Source organism: Pagrus major, chromosome 24 (assembly GCF_040436345.1).
Source record: "Pagrus major chromosome 24, Pma_NU_1.0".
NCBI lineage: Eukaryota > Metazoa > Chordata > Actinopteri > Spariformes > Sparidae > Pagrus > Pagrus major.
Genome location: NC_133238.1, coordinates 295,113 through 319,596, shown reverse-complemented (window position 1 = coordinate 319,596; position 24,484 = coordinate 295,113).

Here is a 24,484-nt window from a genome sequence, read left to right as displayed (position 1 = left end):
TCTGAAACGCTCAAAATTGACATAAGCCAGTTTGCACCTTTAATGAATGAAAGTGCAGGAAAAACCTTGTTTGCCATCAAGAAGACCCAAATTCAACCACTTCAGGCTAGAAAACTTAGTCGAAAAACCTTTTTTCAGTCCAATACAGCTTATGCTATTACACAATGCAAAAAGACGCTTGTCTCGCTCTGAAACGCTCAAAATTGACATAAGCCAGTTTGCACCTTTAATGAATGAAAGTGCAGGAAAAACCTTGTTTGCCATCAAGAAGACCCAAATTCAACCAGTTCAGGTTAGGAAACCTCAGTGAAAAACCTTTTTTCAGTCCAATACAGCTTATGCTATTACACAATGCAAAAAGACGCTTGTCTCGCTCTGAAACGCTCAAAATTGACATAAGCCAGTTTGCACCTTTAATGAATGAAAGTGCAGGAAAAACCTTGTTTGCCATCAAGAAGACCCAAATTCAACCAGTTCAGGCTAGAAAACTTACTCGAAAATCCTTTTTTCAGTCAAATACAGCTTACTCTACTGCAGAGTGCCAAAACGTGCTCCTATCGCTCTGAAACGCTCAAAATTGACATAAGCCAGTTTGCACCTTTAATGAATGAAAGTGCAGGAAAAACCTTGTTTGCCATCAAGAAGACCCAAATTCAACCAGTTCAGGTTAGGAAACCTCAGTGAAAAACCTTTTTTCAGTCCAATACAGCTTATGCTATTACACAATGGAAAAAGAAGCTTGTCTCGCTCTGAAACGCTCAAAATTGACATAAGCCAGTTTGCACCTTTAATGAATGAAAGTGCAGGAAAAACCTTGTTTGCCATCAAGAAGACCCAAATTCAACCAGTTCAGGTTAGGAAACCTCAGTGAAAAACCTTTTTTCAGTCCAATACAGCTTATGCTATTACACAATGCAAAAAGACGCTTGTCTCGCTCTGAAACGCTCAAAATTGACATAAGCCAGTTTGCACCTTTAATGAATGAAAGCACAGGAAAAACCTTGTTTGCCATCAAGAAGATCCAAATTCAACCTGTTCAGGCTAAGAAACCTCAGTGAAAAACCTTTTTTCAGTCAAATACAGCTTATGCTATTACACAATGCAAAAAGACGCTTGTCTCGCTCTGAAACGCTCAAAATTGACATAAGCCAGTTTGCACCTTTAATGAATGAAAGTGCAGGAAAAACCTTGTTTGCCATCAAGAAGACCCAAATTCAACCAGTTCAGGCTAGAAAACTTACTCGAAAAACCTTTTTTCAGTCCAATACAGCTTATGCTATTACACAATGCAAAAAGACGCTTGTCTCGCTCTGAAACGCTCAAAAATGACATAAGCCAGTTTGCACCTTTAATGAATGAAAGTGCAGGAAAAACCTTGTTTGCCATCAAGAAGACCCAAATTCAACCAGTTCAGGTTAGGAAACCTCAGTGAAAAACCTTTTTTCAGTCCAATACAGCTTATGCTATTACACAATGCAAAAAGACGCTTGTCTCGCTCTGAAACGCTCAAAATTGACATAAGCCAGTTTGCACCTTTAATGAATGAAAGTGCAGGAAAAACCTTGTTTGCCATCAAGAAGACCCAAATTCAACCAGTTCAGGCTAGGAAACCTCAGTGAAAAACCTTTTTTCAGTCCAATACAGCTTATGCTATTACACAATGCAAAAAGACGCTTGTCTCGCTCTGAAACGCTCAAAATTGACATAAGCCAGTTTGCACCTTTAATGAATGAAAGTGCAGGAAAAACCTTGTTTGCCATCAAGAAGATCCAAATTCAACCAGTTCAGGCTAGGAAACCTCAGTGAAAAAACTTTTTTCAGTCCAATACAGCTTATGCTATTACACAATGCAAAAAGACGCTTGTCTCGCTCTGAAACGCTCAAAATTGACATAAGCCAGTTTGCACCTTTAATGAATGAAAGTGCAGGAAAAACCTTGTTTGCCATCAAGAAGACCCAAATTCAAGCAGTTCAGGCTAGGAAACCTCAGTGAAAAACCTTTTTTCAGTCCAATACAGCTTATGCTATTACACAATGCAAAAAGACGCTTGTCTCGCTCTGAAACGCTCAAAATTGACATAAGCCACTTTTCACATTTAATGAATGAAAGCACAGGAAAAACCTTGTTTGCCATCAAGAAGATCCAAATTCAACCTGTTCAGGCTAGGAAACCTCAGTGAAAAACCTTTTTTCAGTCCAATACAGCTTATGCTATTACACAATGCAAAAAGACGCTTGTCTCGCTCTGAAACGCTCAAAATTGACATAAGCCACTTTTCACATTTAATGAATGAAAGCACAGGAAAAACCTTGTTTGCCATCAAGAAGATCCAAATTCAACCTGTTCAGGCTAGGAAACCTCAGTGAAAAACCTTTTTTCAGTCCAATACAGCTTATGCTATTACACAATGCAAAAAGACGCTTGTCTCGCTCTGAAACGCTCAAAATTGACATAAGCCAGTTTGCACCTTTAATGAATGAAAGTGCAGGAAAAACCTTGTTTGCCATCAAGAAGATCCAAATTCAACCAGTTCAGGCTAGGAAACCTCAGTGAAAAAACTTTTTTCAGTCCAATACAGCTTATGCTATTACACAATGCAAAAAGACGCTTGTCTCGCTCTGAAACGCTCAAAATTGACATAAGCCAGTTTGCACCTTTAATGAATGAAAGTGCAGGAAAAACCTTGTTTGCCATCAAGAAGACCCAAATTCAAGCAGTTCAGGCTAGGAAACCTCAGTGAAAAACCTTTTTTCAGTCCAATACAGCTTATGCTATTACACAATGCAAAAAGACGCTTGTCTCGCTCTGAAACGCTCAAAATTGACATAAGCCACTTTTCACATTTAATGAATGAAAGCACAGGAAAAACCTTGTTTGCCATCAAGAAGATCCAAATTCAACCTGTTCAGGCTAGGAAACCTCAGTGAAAAACCTTTTTTCAGTCCAATACAGCTTATGCTATTACACAATGCAAAAAGACGCTTGTCTCGCTCTGAAACGCTCAAAATTGACATAAGCCAGTTAGCACCTTTAATGAATGAAAGTGCAGGAAAAACCTTGTTTGCCATCAAGAAGATCCAAATTCAACCAGTTCAGGCTAGAAAACTTACTCGAAAATCCTTTTTTCAGTCAAATACAGCTTACTCTACTGCAGAGTGCCAAAACGTGCTCCTATCGCTCTGAAACGCTCAAAATTGACATAAGCCAGTTTGCACCTTTAATGAATGAAAGTGCAGGAAAAACCTTGTTTGCCATCAAGAAGACCCAAATTCAACCAGTTCAGGCTAGGAAACCTTAGTGAAAAACCTTTTTTCAGTCCAATACAGCTTATGCTATTACACAATGCAAAAAGACGCTTGTCTCGCTCTGAAACGCTCAAAATTGACATAAGCCAGTTTGCACCTTTAATGAATGAAAGTGCAGGAAAAACCTTGTTTGCCATCAAGAAGACCCAAATTCAACCAGTTCAGGCTAGGAAACCTCAGTGAAAAACCTTTTTTCAGTCCAATACAGCTTATGCTATTACACAATGCAAAAAGACGCTTGTCTCGCTCTGAAACGCTCAAAATTGACATAAGCCAGTTTGCACCTTTAATGAATGAAAGTGCAGGAAAAACCTTGTTTGCCATCAAGAAGATCCAAATTCAACCAGTTCAGGCTAGGAAACCTCAGTGAAAAAACTTTTTTCAGTTCAATACAGCTTATGCTATTACACAATGCAAAAAGACGCTTGTCTCGCTCTGAAACGCTCAAAATTGACATAAGCCAGTTTGCACCTTTAATGAATGAAAGTGCAGGAAAAACCTTGTTTGCCATCAAGAAGACCCAAATTCAACCAGTTCAGGCTAGGAAACCTCAGTGAAAAACCTTTTTTCAGTCCAATACAGCTTATGCTATTACACAATGCAAAAAGACGCTTGTCTCGCTCTGAAACGCTCAAAATTGACATAAGCCAGTTTGCACCTTTAATGAATGAAAGTGCAGGAAAAACCTTGTTTGCCATCAAGAAGATCCAAATTCAACCAGTTCAGGCTAGGAAACCTCAGTGAAAAAACTTTTTTCAGTCCAATACAGCTTATGCTATTACACAATGCAAAAAGACGCTTGTCTCGCTCTGAAACGCTCAAAATTGACATAAGCCAGTTTGCACCTTTAATGAATGAAAGTGCAGGAAAAACCTTGTTTGCCATCAAGAAGACCCAAATTCAACCAGTTCAGGCTAGAAAACTTACTCGAAAAACCTTTTTTCAGTCCAATACAGCTTATGCTATTACACAATGCAAAAAGACGCTTGTCTCGCTCTGAAACGTTCAAAATTGACATAAGCCAGTTTGCACCTTTAATGAATGAAAGTGCAGGAAAAACCTTGTTTGCCATCAAGAAGATCCAAATTCAACCAGTTCAGGCTAGAAAACTTACTCGAAAATCCTTTTTTCAGTCAAATACAGCTTACTCTACTGCAGAGTGCCAAAACGTGCTCCTATCGCTCTGAAACGCTCAAAATTGACATAAGCCAGTTTGCACCTTTAATGAATGAAAGTGCAGGAAAAACCTTGTTTGCCATCAAGAAGACCCAAATTCAACCAGTTCAGGCTAGGAAACCTCAGTGAAAAACCTTTTTTCAGTCCAATACAGCTTATGCTATTACACAATGCAAAAAGACGCTTGTCTCGCTCTGAAACGCTCAAAATTGACATAAGCCAGTTTGCACCTTCAATGAATGAAAGTGCAGGAAAAACCTTGTTTGCCATCAAGAAGACCCAAATTCAACCAGTTCAGGTTAGGAAACCTCAGTGAAAAACCTTTTTTCAGACAAATACAGCTTATGCTATTACACAATGCAAAAAGACGCTTGTCTCGCTCTGAAACGCTCAAAATTGACATAAGCCAGTTTGCACCTTTAATGAATGAAAGTGCAGGAAAAACCTTGTTTGCCATCAAGAAGACCCAAATTCAACCACTTCAGGCTAGAAAACTTAGTCGAAAAACCTTTTTTCAGTCCAATACAGCTTATGCTATTACACAATGCAAAAAGACGCTTGTCTCGCTCTGAAACGCTCAAAATTGACATAAGCCAGTTTGCACCTTTAATGAATGAAAGTGCAGGAAAAACCTTGTTTGCCATCAAGAAGACCCAAATTCAACCAGTTCAGGTTAGGAAACCTCAGTGAAAAACCTTTTTTCAGACAAATACAGCTTATGCTATTACACAATGCAAAAAGACGCTTGTCTCGCTCTGAAACGCTCAAAATTGACATAAGCCAGTTTGCACCTTTAATGAATGAAAGTGCAGGAAAAACCTTGTTTGCCATCAAGAAGACCCAAATTCAACCACTTCAGGCTAGAAAACTTAGTCGAAAAACCTTTTTTCAGTCCAATACAGCTTATGCTATTACACAATGCAAAAAGACGCTTGTCTCGCTCTGAAACGCTCAAAATTGACATAAGCCAGTTTGCACCTTTAATGAATGAAAGTGCAGGAAAAACCTTGTTTGCCATCAAGAAGACCCAAATTCAACCAGTTCAGGTTAGGAAACCTCAGTGAAAAACCTTTTTTCAGTCCAATACAGCTTATGCTATTACACAATGCAAAAAGACGCTTGTCTCGCTCTGAAACGCTCAAAATTGACATAAGCCAGTTTGCACCTTTAATGAATGAAAGTGCAGGAAAAACCTTGTTTGCCATCAAGAAGACCCAAATTCAACCAGTTCAGGCTAGAAAACTTACTCGAAAATCCTTTTTTCAGTCAAATACAGCTTACTCTACTGCAGAGTGCCAAAACGTGCTCCTATCGCTCTGAAACGCTCAAAATTGACATAAGCCAGTTTGCACCTTTAATGAATGAAAGTGCAGGAAAAACCTTGTTTGCCATCAAGAAGACCCAAATTCAACCAGTTCAGGTTAGGAAACCTCAGTGAAAAACCTTTTTTCAGTCCAATACAGCTTATGCTATTACACAATGGAAAAAGAAGCTTGTCTCGCTCTGAAACGCTCAAAATTGACATAAGCCAGTTTGCACCTTTAATGAATGAAAGTGCAGGAAAAACCTTGTTTGCCATCAAGAAGACCCAAATTCAACCAGTTCAGGTTAGGAAACCTCAGTGAAAAACCTTTTTTCAGTCCAATACAGCTTATGCTATTACACAATGCAAAAAGACGCTTGTCTCGCTCTGAAACGCTCAAAATTGACATAAGCCAGTTTGCACCTTTAATGAATGAAAGCACAGGAAAAACCTTGTTTGCCATCAGAAGATCCAAATTCAACCTGTTCAGGCTAAGAAACCTCAGTGAAAAACCTTTTTTCAGTCAAATACAGCTTATGCTATTACACAATGCAAAAAGACGCTTGTCTCGCTCTGAAACGCTCAAAATTGACATAAGCCAGTTTGCACCTTTAATGAATGAAAGTGCAGGAAAAACCTTGTTTGCCATCAAGAAGACCCAAATTCAACCAGTTCAGGCTAGAAAACTTACTCGAAAAACCTTTTTTTCAGTCCAATACAGCTTATGCTATTACACAATGCAAAAAGACGCTTGTCTCGCTCTGAAACGCTCAAAAATGACATAAGCCAGTTTGCACCTTTAATGAATGAAAGTGCAGGAAAAACCTTGTTTGCCATCAAGAAGAACCCAAATTCAACCAGTTCAGGTTAGGAAACCTCAGTGAAAAACCTTTTTTCAGTCCAATACAGCTTATGCTATTACACAATGCAAAAAGACGCTTGTCTCGCTCTGAAACGCTCAAAATTGACATAAGCCAGTTTGCACCTTTAATGAATGAAAGTGCAGGAAAAACCTTGTTTGCCATCAAGAAAGACCCAAATTTCAACCAGTTCAGGCTAGAAAACTTACTCGAAAAACCTTTTTTCAGTCCAATACAGCTTATGCTATTACACAATGCAAAAAGACGCTTGTCTCGCTCTGAAACGTTCAAAATTGACATAAGCCAGTTTGCACCTTTAATGAATGAAAGTGCAGGAAAAAACCTTGTTAGCCATCAAGAAGATCCAAATTCAACCAGTTCAGGCTAGAAAACTTACTCGAAAATCCTTTTTTCAGTCAAATACAGCTTACTCTACTGCAGAGTGCCAAAACGTGCTCCTATCGCTCTGAAACGCTCAAAATTGACATAAGCCAGTTTGCACCTTTAATGAATGAAAGTGCAGGAAAAACCTTGTTTGCCATCAAGAAGATCCAAATTCAACCAGTTCAGGCTAGGAAACCTCAGTGAAAAACCTTTTTTCAGTCCAATACAGCTTATGCTATTACACAATGCAAAAAGACGCTTGTCTCGCTCTGAAACGCTCAAAATTGACATAAGCCAGTTTGCACCTTTAATGAATGAAAGTGCAGGAAAAACCTTGTTTGCCATCAAGAAGACCCAAATTCAACCAGTTCAGGCTAGAAAACTTACTCGAAAAACCTTTTTTCAGTCCAATACAGCTTATGCTATTACACAATGCAAAAAGACGCTTGTCTCGCTCTGAAACGCTCAAAAATGACATAAGCCAGTTTGCACCTTTAATGAATGAAAGTGCAGGAAAAACCTTGTTTGCCATCAAGAAGACCCAAATTCAACCAGTTCAGGTTAGGAAACCTCAGTGAAAAACCTTTTTTCAGTCCAATACAGCTTATGCTATTACACAATGCAAAAAGACGCTTGTCTCGCTCTGAAACGCTCAAAATTGACATAAGCCAGTTTGCACCTTTAATGAATGAAAGTGCAGGAAAAACCTTGTTTGCCATCAAGAAGACCCAAATTCAACCAGTTCAGGCTAGAAAACTTACTCGAAAAACCTTTTTTCAGTCCAATACAGCTTATGCTATTACACAATGCAAAAAGACGCTTGTCTCGCTCTGAAACGTTCAAAATTGACATAAGCCAGTTTGCACCTTTAATGAATGAAAGTGCAGGAAAAACCTTGTTTGCCATCAAGAAGATCCAAATTCAACCAGTTCAGGCTAGAAAACTTACTCGAAAATCCTTTTTTCAGTCAAATACAGCTTACTCTACTGCAGAGTGCCAAAACGTGCTCCTATCGCTCTGAAACGCTCAAAATTGACATAAGCCAGTTTGCACCTTTAATGAATGAAAGTGCAGGAAAAACCTTGTTTGCCATCAAGAAGATCCAAATTCAACCAGTTCAGGCTAGGAAACCTCAGTGAAAAACCTTTTTTCAGTCCAATACAGCTTATGCTATTACACAATGCAAAAAGACGCTTGTCTCGCTCTGAAACGCTCAAAATTGACATAAGCCACTTTTCACCTTCAATGAATGAAAGCACAGGAAAAACCTTGTTTGCCATCAAGAAGATCCAAATTCAACCTGTTCAGGCTAGGAAACCTCAGTGGAAAAACCTTTTTTCAGTCCAATACAGCTTATGCTATTACACAATGCAAAAAGACCCTTGTCTCGCTCTGAAACGCTCAAAATTGACATAAGCCAGTTTGCACCTTTAATGAATGAAAGTGCAGGAAAAACCTTGTTTGCCATCAAGAAGACCCAAATTCAACCAGTTCAGGCTAGAAAACTTACTCGAAAAACCTTTTTTCAGTCCAATACAGCTTATGCTATTACACAATGCAAAAAGACGCTTGTCTCGCTCTGAAACGTTCAAAATTGACATAAGCCAGTTTGCACCTTTAATGAATGAAAGTGCAGGAAAAACCTTGTTTGCCATCAAGAAGACCCAAATTCAAGCAGTTCAGGCTAGAAAACTTACTCGAAAATCCTTTTTTCAGTCAAATACAGCTTACTCTACTGCAGAGTGCCAAAACGTGCTCCTATCGCTCTGAAACGCTCAAAATTGACATAAGCCAGTTTGCACCTTTAATGAATGAAAGTGCAGGAAAAACCTTGTTTGCCATCAAGAAGATCCAAATTCAACCAGTTCAGGCTAGGAAACCTCAGTGAAAAAACTTTTTTCAGTCCAATACAGCTTATGCTATTACACAATGCAAAAAGACGCTTGTCTCGCTCTGAAACGCTCAAAATTGACATAAGCCACTTTTCACCTTTAATGAATGAAAGCACAGGAAAAACCTTGTTTGCCATCAAGAAGATCCAAATTCAACCTGTTCAGGCTAAGAAACCTCAGTGAAAAACCTTTTTTCAGTCCAATACAGCTTATGCTATTACACAATGCAAAAAGACGCTTGTCTCGCTCTGAAACGCTCAAAAGTGACATAAGCCAGTTTGCACCTTTAATGAATGAAAGTGCAGGAAAAACCTTGTTTGCCATCAAGAAGATCCAAATTCAACCAGTTCAAGCTAGAAAACTTACTCGAAAAACCTTTTTTCAGTCCAATACAGCTTATGCTATTACACAATGCAAAAAGACGCTTGTCTCGCTCTGAAACGCTCAAAATTGACATAAGCCAGTTTGCACCTTTAATGAATGAAAGTGCAGGAAAAACCTTGTTTGCCATCAAGAAGATCCAAATTCAACCTGTTCAGGCTAAGAAACCTCAGTGAAAAACCTTTTTTCAGACAAATACAGCTTATGCTATTACACAATGCAAAAAGACGCTTCTCTCGCTCTGAAACGCTCAAAATTGACATAAGCCAGTTTGCACCTTTAATGAATGAAAGTGCAGGAAAAACCTTGTTTGCCATCAAGAAGACCCAAATTCAACCAGTTCAGGCTAGGAAACCTCAGTGAAAAACCTTTTTTCAGTCCAATACAGCTTATGCTATTACACAATGCAAAAAGACGCTTGTCTCGCTCTGAAACGCTCAAAATTGACATAAGCCAGTTTGCACCTTTAATGAATGAAAGTGCAGGAAAAACCTTGTTTGCCATCAAGAAGACCCAAATTCAACCAGTTCAGGCTAGGAAACCTCAGTGAAAAACCTTTTTTCAGTCCAATACAGCTTATGCTATTACACAATGCATAAAGACGCTTGTCTCGCTCTGAAACGCTCAAAATTGACATAAGCCAGTTTGCACCTTTAATGAATGAAAGTGCAGGAAAAACCTTGTTTGCCATCAAGAAGATCCAAATTCAACCAGTTCAGGCTAGGAAACCTCAGTGAAAAAACTTTTTTCAGTCCAATACAGCTTATGCTATTACACAATGCAAAAAGACGCTTGTCTCGCTCTGAAACGCTCAAAATTGACATAAGCCAGTTTGCACCTTTAATGAATGAAAGTGCAGGAAAAACCTTGTTTGCCATCAAGAAGACCCAAATTCAACCAGTTCAGGCTAGAAAACTTACTCGAAAAACCTTTTTTCAGTCCAATACAGCTTATGCTATTACACAATGCAAAAAGACGCTTGTCTCGCTCTGAAACGTTCAAAATTGACATAAGCCAGTTTGCACCTTTAATGAATGAAAGTGCAGGAAAAACCTTGTTTGCCATCAAGAAGATCCAAATTCAACCAGTTCAGGCTAGAAAACTTACTCGAAAATCCTTTTTTCAGTCAAATACAGCTTACTCTACTGCAGAGTGCCAAAACGTGCTCCTATCGCTCTGAAACGCTCAAAATTGACATAAGCCAGTTTGCACCTTTAATGAATGAAAGTGCAGGAAAAACCTTGTTTGCCATCAAGAAGACCCAAATTCAACCAGTTCAGGCTAGGAAACCTCAGTGAAAAACCTTTTTTCAGTCCAATACAGCTTATGCTATTACACAATGCAAAAAGACGCTTGTCTCGCTCTGAAACGCTCAAAATTGACATAAGCCAGTTTGCACCTTTAATGAATGAAAGTGCAGGAAAAACCTTGTTTGCCATCAAGAAGACCCAAATTCAACCAGTTCAGGTTAGGAAACCTCAGTGAAAAACCTTTTTTCAGACAAATACAGCTTATGCTATTACACAATGCAAAAAGACGCTTGTCTCGCTCTGAAACGCTCAAAATTGACATAAGCCAGTTTGCACCTTTAATGAATGAAAGTGCAGGAAAAACCTTGTTTGCCATCAAGAAGACCCAAATTCAACCAGTTCAGGCTAGAAAACTTAGTCGAAAAACCTTTTTTCAGTCCAATACAGCTTATGCTATTACACAATGCAAAAAGACGCTTGTCTCGCTCTGAAACGCTCAAAATTGACATAAGCCAGTTTGCACCTTTAATGAATGAAAGTGCAGGAAAAACCTTGTTTGCCATCAAGAAGACCCAAATTCAACCAGTTCAGGCTAGAAAACTTACTCGAAAATCCTTTTTTCAGTCAAATACAGCTTACTCTACTGCAGAGTGCCAAAACGTGCTCCTATCGCTCTGAAACGCTCAAAATTGACATAAGCCAGTTTGCACCTTTAATGAATGAAAGTGCAGGAAAAACCTTGTTTGCCATCAAGAAGACCCAAATTCAACCAGTTCAGGTTAGGAAACCTCAGTGAAAAACCTTTTTTCAGTCCAATACAGCTTATGCTATTACACAATGGAAAAAGAAGCTTGTCTCGCTCTGAAACGCTCAAAATTGACATAAGCCAGTTTGCACCTTTAATGAATGAAAGTGCAGGAAAAACCTTGTTTGCCATCAAGAAGACCCAAATTCAACCAGTTCAGGTTAGGAAACCTCAGTGAAAAACCTTTTTTCAGTCCAATACAGCTTATGCTATTACACAATGCAAAAAGACGCTTGTCTCGCTCTGAAACGCTCAAAATTGACATAAGCCAGTTTGCACCTTTAATGAATGAAAGCACAGGAAAAACCTTGTTTGCCATCAAGAAGATCCAAATTCAACCTGTTCAGGCTAAGAAACCTCAGTGAAAAACCTTTTTTCAGTCAAATACAGCTTATGCTATTACACAATGCAAAAAGACGCTTGTCTCGCTCTGAAACGCTCAAAATTGACATAAGCCAGTTTGCACCTTTAATGAATGAAAGTGCAGGAAAAACCTTGTTTGCCATCAAGAAGACCCAAATTCAACCAGTTCAGGCTAGAAAACTTACTCGAAAAACCTTTTTTCAGTCCAATACAGCTTATGCTATTACACAATGCAAAAAGACGCTTGTCTCGCTCTGAAACGCTCAAAAATGACATAAGCCAGTTTGCACCTTTAATGAATGAAAGTGCAGGAAAAACCTTGTTTGCCATCAAGAAGACCCAAATTCAACCAGTTCAGCTTAGGAAACCTCAGTGAAAAACCTTTTTTCAGTCCAATACAGCTTATGCTATTACACAATGCAAAAAGACGCTTGTCTCGCTCTGAAACGCTCAAAATTGACATAAGCCAGTTTGCACCTTTAATGAATGAAAGTGCAGGAAAAACCTTGTTTGCCATCAAGAAGACCCAAATTCAACCAGTTCAGGCTAGAAAACTTACTCGAAAAACCTTTTTTCAGTCCAATACAGCTTATGCTATTACACAATGCAAAAAGACGCTTGTCTCGCTCTGAAACGTTCAAAATTGACATAAGCCAGTTTGCACCTTTAATGAATGAAAGTGCAGGAAAAACCTTGTTTGCCATCAAGAAGATCCAAATTCAACCAGTTCAGGCTAGAAAACTTACTCGAAAATCCTTTTTTCAGTCAAATACAGCTTACTCTACTGCAGAGTGCCAAAACGTGCTCCTATCGCTCTGAAAAGCTCAAAATTGACATAAGCCAGTTTGCACCTTTAATGAATGAAAGTGCAGGAAAAACCTTGTTTGCCATCAAGAAGATCCAAATTCAACCAGTTCAGGCTAGGAAACCTCAGTGAAAAACCTTTTTTCAGTCCAATACAGCTTATGCTATTACACAATGCAAAAAGACGCTTGTCTCGCTCTGAAACGCTCAAAATTGACATAAGCCAGTTTGCACCTTTAATGAATGAAAGTGCAGGAAAAACCTTGTTTGCCATCAAGAAGACCCAAATTCAACCAGTTCAGGCTAGAAAACTTACTCGAAAAACCTTTTTTCAGTCCAATACAGCTTATGCTATTACACAATGCAAAAAGACGCTTGTCTCGCTCTGAAACGTTCAAAATTGACATAAGCCAGTTTGCACCTTTAATGAATGAAAGTGCAGGAAAAACCTTGTTTGCCATCAAGAAGATCCAAATTCAACCAGTTCAGGCTAGAAAACTTACTCGAAAATCCTTTTTTCAGTCAAATACAGCTTACTGTACTGCAGAGTGCCAAAACGTGCTCCTATCGCTCTGAAACGCTCAAAATTGACATAAGCCAGTTTGCACCTTTAATGAATGAAAGTGCAGGAAAAACCTTGTTTGCCATCAAGAAGATCCAAATTCAACCAGTTCAGGCTAGGAAACCTCAGTGAAAAACCTTTTTTCAGTCCAATACAGCTTATGCTATTACACAATGCAAAAACACGCTTGTCTCGCTCTGAAACGCTCAAAATTGACATAAGCCACTTTTCACCTTTAATGAATGAAAGCACAGGAAAAACCTTGTTTGCCATCAAGAAGATCCAAATTCAACCTGTTCAGGCTAGGAAACCTCAGTGAAAAACCTTTTTTCAGTCCAATACAGCTTATGCTATTACACAATGCAAAAAGACCCTTGTCTCGCTCTGAAACGCTCAAAATTGACATAAGCCAGTTTGCACCTTTAATGAATGAAAGTGCAGGAAAAACCTTGTTTGCCATCAAGAAGACCCAAATTCAACCACTTCAGGCTAGAAAACTTACTCGAAAAACCTTTTTTCAGTCCAATACAGCTTATGCTATTACACAATGCAAAAAGACGCTTGTCTCGCTCTGAAACGTTCAAAATTGACATAAGCCAGTTTGCACCTTTAATGAATGAAAGTGCAGGAAAAACCTTGTTTGCCATCAAGAAGATCCAAATTCAACCAGTTCAGGCTAGAAAACTTACTCGAAAATCCTTTTTTCAGTCAAATACAGCTTACTGTACTGCAGAGTGCCAAAACGCGCTCCTATCGCTCTGAAACGCTCAAAATTGACATAAGCCAGTTTGCACCTTTAATGAATGAAAGTGCAGGAAAAACCTTGTTTGCCATCAAGAAGATCCAAATTCAACCAGTTCAGGCTAGGAAACCTCAGTGAAAAACCTTTTTTCAGTCCAATACAGCTTATGCTATTACACAATGCAAAAACACGCTTGTCTCGCTCTGAAACGCTCAAAATTGACATAAGCCACTTTTCACCTTTAATGAATGAAAGCACAGGAAAAACCTTGTTTGCCATCAAGAAGATCCAAATTCAACCTGTTCAAGCTAGGAAACCTCAGTGAAAAACCTTTTTTCAGTCCAATACAGCTTATGCTATTACACAATGCAAAAAGACCCTTGTCTCGCTCTGAAACGCTCAAAATTGACATAAGCCAGTTTGCACCTTTAATGAATGAAAGCACAGGAAAAACCTTGTTTGCCATCAAGAAGATCCAAATTCAACCTGTTCAGGCTAGGAAACCTCAGTGAAAAACCTTTTTTCAGTCCAATACAGCTTATGCTATTACACAATGCAAAAAGACCCTTGTCTCGCTCTGAAACGCTCAAAATTGACATAAGCCAGTTTGCACCTTTAATGAATGAAAGTGCAGGAAAAACCTTGTTTGCCATCAAGAAGACCCAAATTCAACCACTTCAGGCTAGAAAACTTACTCGAAAAACCTTTTTTCAGTCCAATACAGCTTATGCTATTACACAATGCAAAAAGACGCTTGTCTCGCTCTGAAACGTTCAAAATTGACATAAGCCAGTTTGCACCTTTAATGAATGAAAGTGCAGGAAAAACCTTGTTTGCCATCAAGAAGATCCAAATTCAACCAGTTCAGGCTAGAAAACTTACTCGAAAATCCTTTTTTCAGTCAAATACAGCTTACTGTACTGCAGAGTGCCAAAACGCGCTCCTATCGCTCTGAAACGCTCAAAATTGACATAAGCCAGTTTGCACCTTTAATGAATGAAAGTGCAGGAAAAACCTTGTTTGCCATCAAGAAGATCCAAATTCAACCAGTTCAGGCTAGGAAACCTCAGTGAAAAACCTTTTTTCAGTCCAATACAGCTTATGCTATTACACAATGCAAAAACACGCTTGTCTCGCTCTGAAACGCTCAAAATTGACATAAGCCACTTTTCACCTTTAATGAATGAAAGCACAGGAAAAACCTTGTTTGCCATCAAGAAGATCCAAATTCAACCTGTTCAGGCTAGGAAACCTCAGTGAAAAACCTTTTTTCAGTCCAATACAGCTTATGCTATTACACAATGCAAAAAGACCCTTGTCTCGCTCTGAAACGCTCAAAATTGACATAAGCCAGTTTGCACCTTTAATGAATGAAAGTGCAGGAAAAACCTTGTTTGCCATCAAGAAGACCCAAATTCAACCAGTTCAGGCTAGAAAACTTACTCGAAAAACCTTTTTTCAGTCCAATACAGCTTATGCTATTACACAATGCAAAAAGACGCTTGTCTCGCTCTGAAACGTTCAAAATTGACATAAGCCAGTTTGCACCTTTAATGAATGAAAGTGCAGGAAAAACCTTGTTTGCCATCAAGAAGATCCAAATTCAACCAGTTCAGGCTAGAAAACTTACTCGAAAATCCTTTTTTCAGTCAAATACAGCTTACTCTACTGCAGAGTGCCAAAACGTGCTCCTATCGCTCTGAAACGCTCAAAATTGACATAAGCCAGTTTGCACCTTTAATGAATGAAAGTGCAGGAAAAACCTTGTTTGCCATCAAGAAGACCCAAATTCAACCAGTTCAGGTTAGGAAACCTCAGTGAAAAACCTTTTTTCAGTCCAATACAGCTTATGCTATTACACAATGCAAAAAGACGGTTGTCTCGCTCTGAAACGCTCAAAATTGACATAAGCCAGTTTGCACCTTTAATGAATGAAAGTGCAGGAAAAACCTTGTTTGCCATCAAGAAGACCCAAATTCAACCAGTTCAGGCTAGAAAACTTACTCGAAAATCCTTTTTTCAGTCAAATACAGCTTACTCTACTGCAGAGTGCCAAAACGTGCTCCTATCGCTCTGAAACGCTCAAAATTGACATAAGCCAGTTTGCACCTTTAATGAATGAAAGTGCAGGAAAAACCTTGTTTGCCATCAAGAAGATCCAAATTCAACCAGTTCAGGCTAGGAAACCTCAGTGAAAAACCTTTTTTCAGTCCAATACAGCTTATGCTATTACACAATGCAAAAAGACGCTTGTCTCGCTCTGAAACGCTCAAAATTGACATAAGCCACTTTTCACCTTTAATGAATGAAAGTGCAGGAAAAACCTTGTTTGCCATCAAGAAGACCCAAATTCAACCAGTTCAGGCTAGAAAACTTACTCGAAAAACCTTTTTTCAGTCAAATACAGCTTATGCTATTACACAATGCAAAAAGACGCTTGTCTCGCTCTGAAACGCTCAAAATTGACATAAGCCAGTTTGCACCTTTAATGAATGAAAGTGCAGGAAAAACCTTGTTTGCCATCAAGAAGATCCAAATTCAACCAGTTCAGGCTAGGAAACCTCAGTGAAAAACCTTTTTTCAGTCCAATACAGCTTATGCTATTACACAATGCAAAAAGACGCTTGTCTCGCTCTGAAACGCTCAAAATTGACATAAGCCACTTTTCACCTTTAATGAATGAAAGTGCAGGAAAAACCTTGTTTGCCATCAAGAAGACCCAAATTCAACCAGTTCAGGCTAGAAAACTTACTCGAAAAACCTTTTTTCAGTCCAATACGGCTTATGCTATTACACAATGCAAAAAGACGCTTGTCTCGCTCTGAAACGCTCAAAATTGACATAAGCCAGTTTGCACCTTTAATGAATGAAAGTGCAGGAAAAACCTTGTTTGCCATCAAGAAGACCCAAATTCAACCAGTTCAGGTTAGGAAACCTCAGTGAAAAACCTTTTTTCAGTCCAATACAGCTTATGCTATTACACAATGCAAAAAGACGGTTGTCTCGCTCTGAAACGCTCAAAATTGACATAAGCCAGTTTGCACCTTTAATGAATGAAAGTGCAGGAAAAACCTTGTTTGCCATCAAGAAGACCCAAATTCAACCAGTTCAGGCTAGAAAACTTACTCGAAAATCCTTTTTTCAGTCAAATACAGCTTACTCTACTGCAGAGTGCCAAAACGTGCTCCTATCGCTCTGAAACGCTCAAAATTGACATAAGCCAGTTTGCACCTTTAATGAATGAAAGTGCAGGAAAAACCTTGTTTGCCATCAAGAAGATCCAAATTCAACCAGTTCAGGCTAGGAAACCTCAGTGAAAAACCTTTTTTCAGTCCAATACAGCTTATGCTATTACACAATGCAAAAAGACGCTTGTCTCGCTCTGAAACGCTCAAAATTGACATAAGCCACTTTTCACCTTTAATGAATGAAAGTGCAGGAAAAACCTTGTTTGCCATCAAGAAGACCCAAATTCAACCAGTTCAGGCTAGAAAACTTACTCGAAAAACCTTTTTTCAGTCCAATACGGCTTATGCTATTACACAATGCAAAAAGACGCTTGTCTCGCTCTGAAACGCTCAAAATTGACATAAGCCAGTTTGCACCTTTAATGAATGAAAGTGCAGGAAAAACCTTGTTTGCCATCAAGAAGACCCAAATTCAACCAGTTCAGGTTAGGAAACCTCAGTGAAAAACCTTTTTTCAGTCCAATACAGCTTATGCTATTACACAATGCAAAAAGACGCTTGTCTCGCTCTGAAACGCTCAAAATTGACATAAGCCAGTTTGCACCTTTAATGAATGAAAGTGCAGGAAAAACCTTGTTTGCCATCAAGAAGACCCAAATTCAACCAGTTCAGGCTAGAAAACTTACTCGAAAATCCTTTTTTCAGTCAAATACAGCTTACTCTACTGCAGAGTGCCAAAACGTGCTCCTATCGCTCTGAAACGCTCAAAATTGACATAAGCCAGTTTGCACCTTTAATGAATGAAAGTGCAGGAAAAACCTTGTTTGCCATCAAGAAGATCCAAATTCAACCAGTTCAGGCTAGGAAACCTCAGTGAAAAAACTTTTTTCAGTCCAATACAGCTTATGCTATTACACAATGCAAAAAGACGCTTGTCTCGCTCTGAAACGCTCAAAATTGACATAAGCCACTTTTCACCTTTAATGAATGAAAGCACAGGAAAAACCTTGTTTGCCATCAAGAAGATCCAAATTCAACCTGTTCAGGCTAAGAAACCTCAGTGAAAAACCTTTTTTTCAGTCAAATACAGCTTATGCTATTACACAATGCAAAAAGACGCTTGTCTCGCTCTGAAACGCTCAAAATTGACATAAGCCAGTTTGCACCTTTAATGAATGAAAGTGCAGGAAAAACCTTGTTTGCCATCAAGAAGACCCAAATTCAACCAGTTCAGGCTAGAAAACTTACTCGAAAATCCTTTTTTCAGTCAAATACAGCTTACTCTACTGCAGAGTGCCAAAACGTGCTCCTATCGCTCTGAAACGCTCAAAATTGACATAAGCCAGTTTGCACCTTTAATGAATGAAAGTGCAGGAAAAACCTTGTTTGCCATCAAGAAGATCCAAATTCAACCAGTTCAGGCTAGGAAACCTCAGTGAAAAAACTTTTTTCAGTCCAATACAGCTTATGCTATTACACAATGCAAAAAGACGCTTGTCTCGCTCTGAAACGCTCAAAATTGACATAAGCCACTTTTCACCTTTAATGAATGAAAGCACAGGAAAAACCTTGTTTGCCATCAAGAAGATCCAAATTCAACCTGTTCAGGCTAAGAAACCTCAGTGAAAAACCTTTTTTCAGTCAAATACAGCTTATGCTATTACACAATGCAAAAAGACGCTTGTCTCGCTCTGAAACGCTCAAAATTGACATAAGCCAGTTTGCACCTTTAATGAATGAAAGTGCAGGAAAAACCTTGTTTGCCATCAAGAAGACCCAAATTCAACCAGTTCAGGCTAGAAAACTTACTCGAAAAACCTTTTTTCAGTCCAATACAGCTTATGCTATTACACAATGCAAAAAGACGCTTGTCTCGCTCTGAAACGCTCAAAATTGACATAAGCCACTTTTCACCTTTAATGAATGAAAGCACAGGAAAAACCTTGTTTGCCATCAAGAAGACCCAAATTCAACCACTTCAGGCTAGAAAACTTACTCGAAAAACCTTTTTTCAGTCCAATACGGCTTATGCTATTACACAATGCAAAAAGACGCTTGTCTCGCTCTGAAACGCTCAAAATTGACATAAGCCAGTTTGCACCTTTAATGAATGAAAGTGCAGGAAAAACCTTGTTTGCCATCAAGAAGATCCAAATTCAACCAGTTCAGGCTAGAAAATTTACTCGAAAATCCTTTTTTCAGTCAAATACAGCTTACTCTACTGCAGAGTGCCAAAACGTGCTCCTATCGCTCTGAAACGCTCAAAATTGACATAAGCCACTTTTCACCCTTAATGAATGAAAGCACAGTAAAAACCTTGTTTGCCATCAAGAAGATCCAAATTCAACCTGTTCAGGCTAAGAAACCTCAGTGAAAAACCTTTTTTCAGTCCAATACAGCTTATGCTATTACACAATGAAAAAAGACGCTTGTCTCGCTCTGAAACGCTCAAAATTGACATAAGCCAGTTTGCACCTTTAATGAATGAAAGTGCAGGAAAAACCTTGTTTGCCATCAAGAAGACCCAAATTCAAGCAGTTCAGGCTAGGAAACCTCAGTGAAAAACCTTTTTTCAGTCCAATACAGCTTATGCTATTACACAATGCAAAAAGACCCATGTCTCGCTCTGAAACGCTCAAAATTGACATAAGCCAGTTTGCACCTTTAATGAATGAAAGTGCAGGAAAAACCTTGTTTGCCATCAAGAAGACCCAAATTCAACCAGTTCAGGTTAGGAAACCTCAGTGAAAAACCTTTTTTCAGTCCAATACAGCTTATGCTATTACACAATGCAAAAAGACGCTTGTCTCGCTCTGAAACGCTCAAAATTGACATAAGCCAGTTTGCACCTTCAATGAATGAAAGTGCAGGAAAAACCTTGTTTGCCATCAAGAAGATCCAAATTCAACCAGTTCAGGCTAGAAAACTTACTCGAAAATCCTTTTTTCAGTCAAATACAGCTTACTCTACTGCAGAGTGCCAAAACGTGCTCCTATCGCTCTGAAACGCTCAAAATTGACATAAGCCAGTTTGCACCTTTAATGAATGAAAGTGCAGGAAAAACCTTGTTTGCCATCAAGAAGACCCAAATTCAACCAGTTCAGGCTAGAAAACTTACTCGAAAAACCTTTTTTCAGTCCAATACAGCTTATGCTATTACACAATGCAAAAAGACGCTTGTCTCGCTCTGAAACGTTCAAAATTGACATAAGCCAGTTTGCACCTTTAATGAATGAAAGTGCAGGAAAAACCTTGTTTGCCATCAAGAAGATCCAAATTCAACCAGTTCAGGCTAGAAAACTTACTCGAAAATCCTTTTTTCAGTCAAATACAGCTTACTCTACTGCAGAGTCCCAAAACGTGCTCCTATCGCTCTGAAACGCTCAAAATTGACATAAGCCAGTTTGCACCTTTAATGAATGAAAGTGCAGGAAAAACCTTGTTTGCCATCAAGAAGATCCAAATTCAACCAGTTCAGGCTAGAAAACTTACTCGAAAATCCTTTTTTCAGTCAAATACAGCTTACTCTACTGCAGAGTGCCAAAACGTGCTCCTATCGCTCTGAAACGCTCAAAATTGACATAAGCCAGTTTGCACCTTTAATGAATGAAAGTGCAGGAAAAACCTTGTTTGCCATCAAGAAGATCCAAATTCAACCAGTTCAGGCTAGGAAACCTCAGTGAAAAAACTTTTTTCAGTCCAATACAGCTTATGCTATTACACAATGCAAAAAGACGCTTGTCTCGCTCTGAAACGCTCAAAATTGACATAAGCCAGTTTGCACCTTTAATGAATGAAAGTGCAGGAAAAACCTTGTTTGCCATCAAGAAGACCCAAATTCAACCAGTTCAGGTTAGGAAACCTCAGTGAAAAACCTTTTTTCAGTCCAATACAGCTTATGCTATTACACAATGCAAAAAGACGGTTGTCTCGCTCTGAAACGCTCAAAATTGACATAAGCCAGTTTGCACCTTTAATGAATGAAAGCACAGGAAAAACCTTGTTTGCCATCAAGAAGATCCAAATTCAACCTGTTCAGGCTAGGAAACCTCAGTGAAAAACCTTTTTTCAGTCCAATACAGCTTATGCTATTACACAATGCAAAAAGACCCATGTCTCGCTCTGAAACGCTCAAAATTGACATAAGCCAGTTTGCACCTTTAATGAATGAAAGTGCAGGAAAAACCTTGTTTGCCATCAAGAAGATCCAAATTCAACCAGTTCAAGCTAGAAAACTTACTCGAAAAACCTTTTTTCAGTCCAATACAGCTTATGCTATTACACAATGCAAAAAGACGCTTGTCTCGCTCTGAAACGCTCAAAATTGACATAAGCCAGTTTGCACCTTTAATGAATGAAAGTGCAGGAAAAACCTTGTTTGCCATCAAGAAGATCCAAATTCAACCAGTTCAAGCTAGAAAACTTACTCGAAAATCCTTTTTTCAGTCCAATACAGCTTACTCTACTGCAGAGTGCCAAAACGTGCTCCTATCGCTCTGAAACGCTCAAAATTGACATAAGCCAGTTTGCACCTTTAATGAATGAAAGTGCAGGAAAAACCTTGTTTGCCATCAAGAAGATCCAAATTCAACCAGTTCAGGCTAGAAAACTTACTCGAAAATCCTTTTTTCAGTCCAATACAGCTTACTCTACTGCAGAGTGCCAAAACGTGCTCCTATCGCTCTGAAACGCTCAAAATTGACATAAGCCAGTTTACACCTTTAATGAATGAAAGTGCAGGAAAAACCTTGTTTGCCATCAAGAAGACCCAAATTCAACCAGTTCAGGCTAGGAAACCTCAGTGAAAAACCTTTTTTCAGTCCAATACAGCTTATGCTATTACACAATGCAAAAAGACGCTTGTCTCGCTCTGACACGCTCAAAATTGACATAAGCCAGTTTGCACCTTTAATGAATGAAAGTGCAGGAAAAACCTTGTTTGCCATCAAGAAGACCCAAATTCAACCAGTTCAGGCTAGAAAATTTACTCGAAAATCCTTTTTTCAGTCAAATACAGCTTACTCTACTGCAGAGTGCCAAAACGTGCTCCTATCGCTCTGAAACGCTCAAAATTGACATAAGCCACTTTTCACCCTTAATGAATGAAAGCACAGTAAAAACCTTGTTTGCCTTCAAGAAGATCCAAATTCAACCTGTTCAGGCTAAGAAACCTCAGTGAAAAACCTTTTTTCAGTCCAATACAGCTTATGCTATTACACAATGCAAAAAGACGCTTGTCTCGCTCTGAAACGCTCAAAATTGACATAAGCCAGTTTGCACCTTTAATGAATGAAAGTGCAGGAAAAACCTTGTTTGGCATCAAGAAGATCCAAATTCAACCTGCTCAGGCTAGGAAACCTCAGTGAAAAACCTTTTTTTAGACAAATACAGCTTATGCTATTGTACAATGCAAAAAGACGCTTGTCTCGCTCTGAAACGCTCAAAATTGACATAAGCCACTTTTCACCCTTAATGAATGAAAGCACAGGAAAAACCTTGTTTGCCATCAAGAAGATCCAAATTCAACCTGCTCAGGCTAGGAAACCTCAGTGAAAAACCTTTTTTTAGACAAATACAGCTTATGCTATTGTACAATGCAAAAAGACGCTTCTCTCGCTCTGACACGCTCAAAATTGACATAAGCCAGTTTGCACCTTTAATGAATGAAAGCACAGGAAAAACCTTGTTTGCCATCAAGAAGACCCAAATTCAACCAGTTCAGGCTAGAAAACTTACTCGAAAAACCTTTTTTCAGTCAAATACAGCTTACTCTACTGCAGAGTGCCAAAACTTGCTCCTATCGCTCTGAAACGCTCAAAATTGACATAAGCCACTTTTCACCCTTAATGAATGAAAGTGCAGGAAAAACCTTGTTTGCCATCAAGAAGACCCAAATTCAACCAGTTCAGGCTAGGAAACCTCAGTGAAAAACCTTTTTTCAGACAAATACAGCTTATGCTATTGTACAATGCAAAAAGACGCTTGTCTCGCTCTGAAACGCTCAAAATTGACATAAGCCAGTTTGCACCTTTAATGAATGAAAGTGCAGGAAAAACCTTGTTTGCCATCAAGAAGATCCAAATTCAACCAGTTCAAGCTAGAAAACTTACCCGAAAAACCTTTTTTCAGTCCAATACAGCTTATGCTATTGTACAATGCAAAAAGACGCTTCTCTCGCTCTGAAACGCTCAAAATTGACATAAGCCAGTTTGCACCTTTAATGAATGAAAGTGCAGGAAAAACCTTGTTTGCCATCAAGAAGATCCAAATTCAACCAGTTCAGGCTAGCAAACCTCAGTGAAAAACCTTTTTTCAGTCCAATACAGCTTATGCTATTGAACAATGCAAAAAGACGCTTGTTTCGCTCTGAAACGCTCAAAATTGACATAAGCCACTTTTCAACCTTAATGAATGAAAGCACAGGAAAAACCTTGTTTGCCATCAAGTAGATCCAAATTCAACCAGTTCAAGCTAGAAAACTTACTCGAAAAACCTTTTTTCAGTCCAATACAGCTTATGCTATTAAACAATGCAAAAAGACGCTTGTCTCGCTCTGAAACGCTCAAAATTGACATAAGCCAGTTTGCACCTTTAATGAATGAAAGTGCAGGAAAAACCTTGTTTGCCATCAAGAAGATCCAAATTCAACCTGTTCAGGCTAAGAAACCACAGTGAAAAACCTTTTTTTCAGACAAATACAGCTTATGCTATTGTACAATGCAAAAAGACGCTTGTCTCGCTCTGAAACGCTCAAAATTGACATAAGCCAGTTTGCACCTTTAATGAATGAAAGTGCAGGAAAAACCTTGTTTGCCATCAAGAAGATCCAAATTCAACCAGTTCAAGCTAGAAAACTTACTCGAAAAACCTTTTTTCAGTCCAATACAGCTTATGCTATTAAACAATGCAAAAAGACGCTTGTCTCGCTCTGAAACGCTCAAAATTGACATAAGCCAGTTTGCACCTTTAATGAATGAAAGTGCAGGAAAAACCTTGTTTGCCATCAAGAAGATCCAAATTCAACCTGTTCAGGCTAAGAAACCACAGTGAAAAACCTTTCTTTCAGACAAATACAGCTTATGCTATTGTACAATGCAAAAAGACGCTTGTCTCGCTCTGAAACGCTCAAAATTGACATAAGCCAGTTTGCACCTTTAATGAATGAAAGTGCAGGAAAAACCTTGTTTGCCATCAAGAAGATCCAAATTCAACCAGTTCAAGCTAGAAAACTTACTCGAAAAACCTTTTTTCAGTCCAATACAGCTTATGCTATTTTACAATGCAAAAAGACGCTTGTCTCGCTCTGAAACGCTCAAAATTGACATAAGCCAGTTTGCACCTTTAAAGAATGAAAGTGCAGGAAAAACCTTGTTTGCCATCAAGAAGATCCAAATTCAACCTGTTCAGGCTAAGAAACCTCAGTGAAAAACCTTTTTTCAGACAAATACAGCTTATGCTATTGTACAAT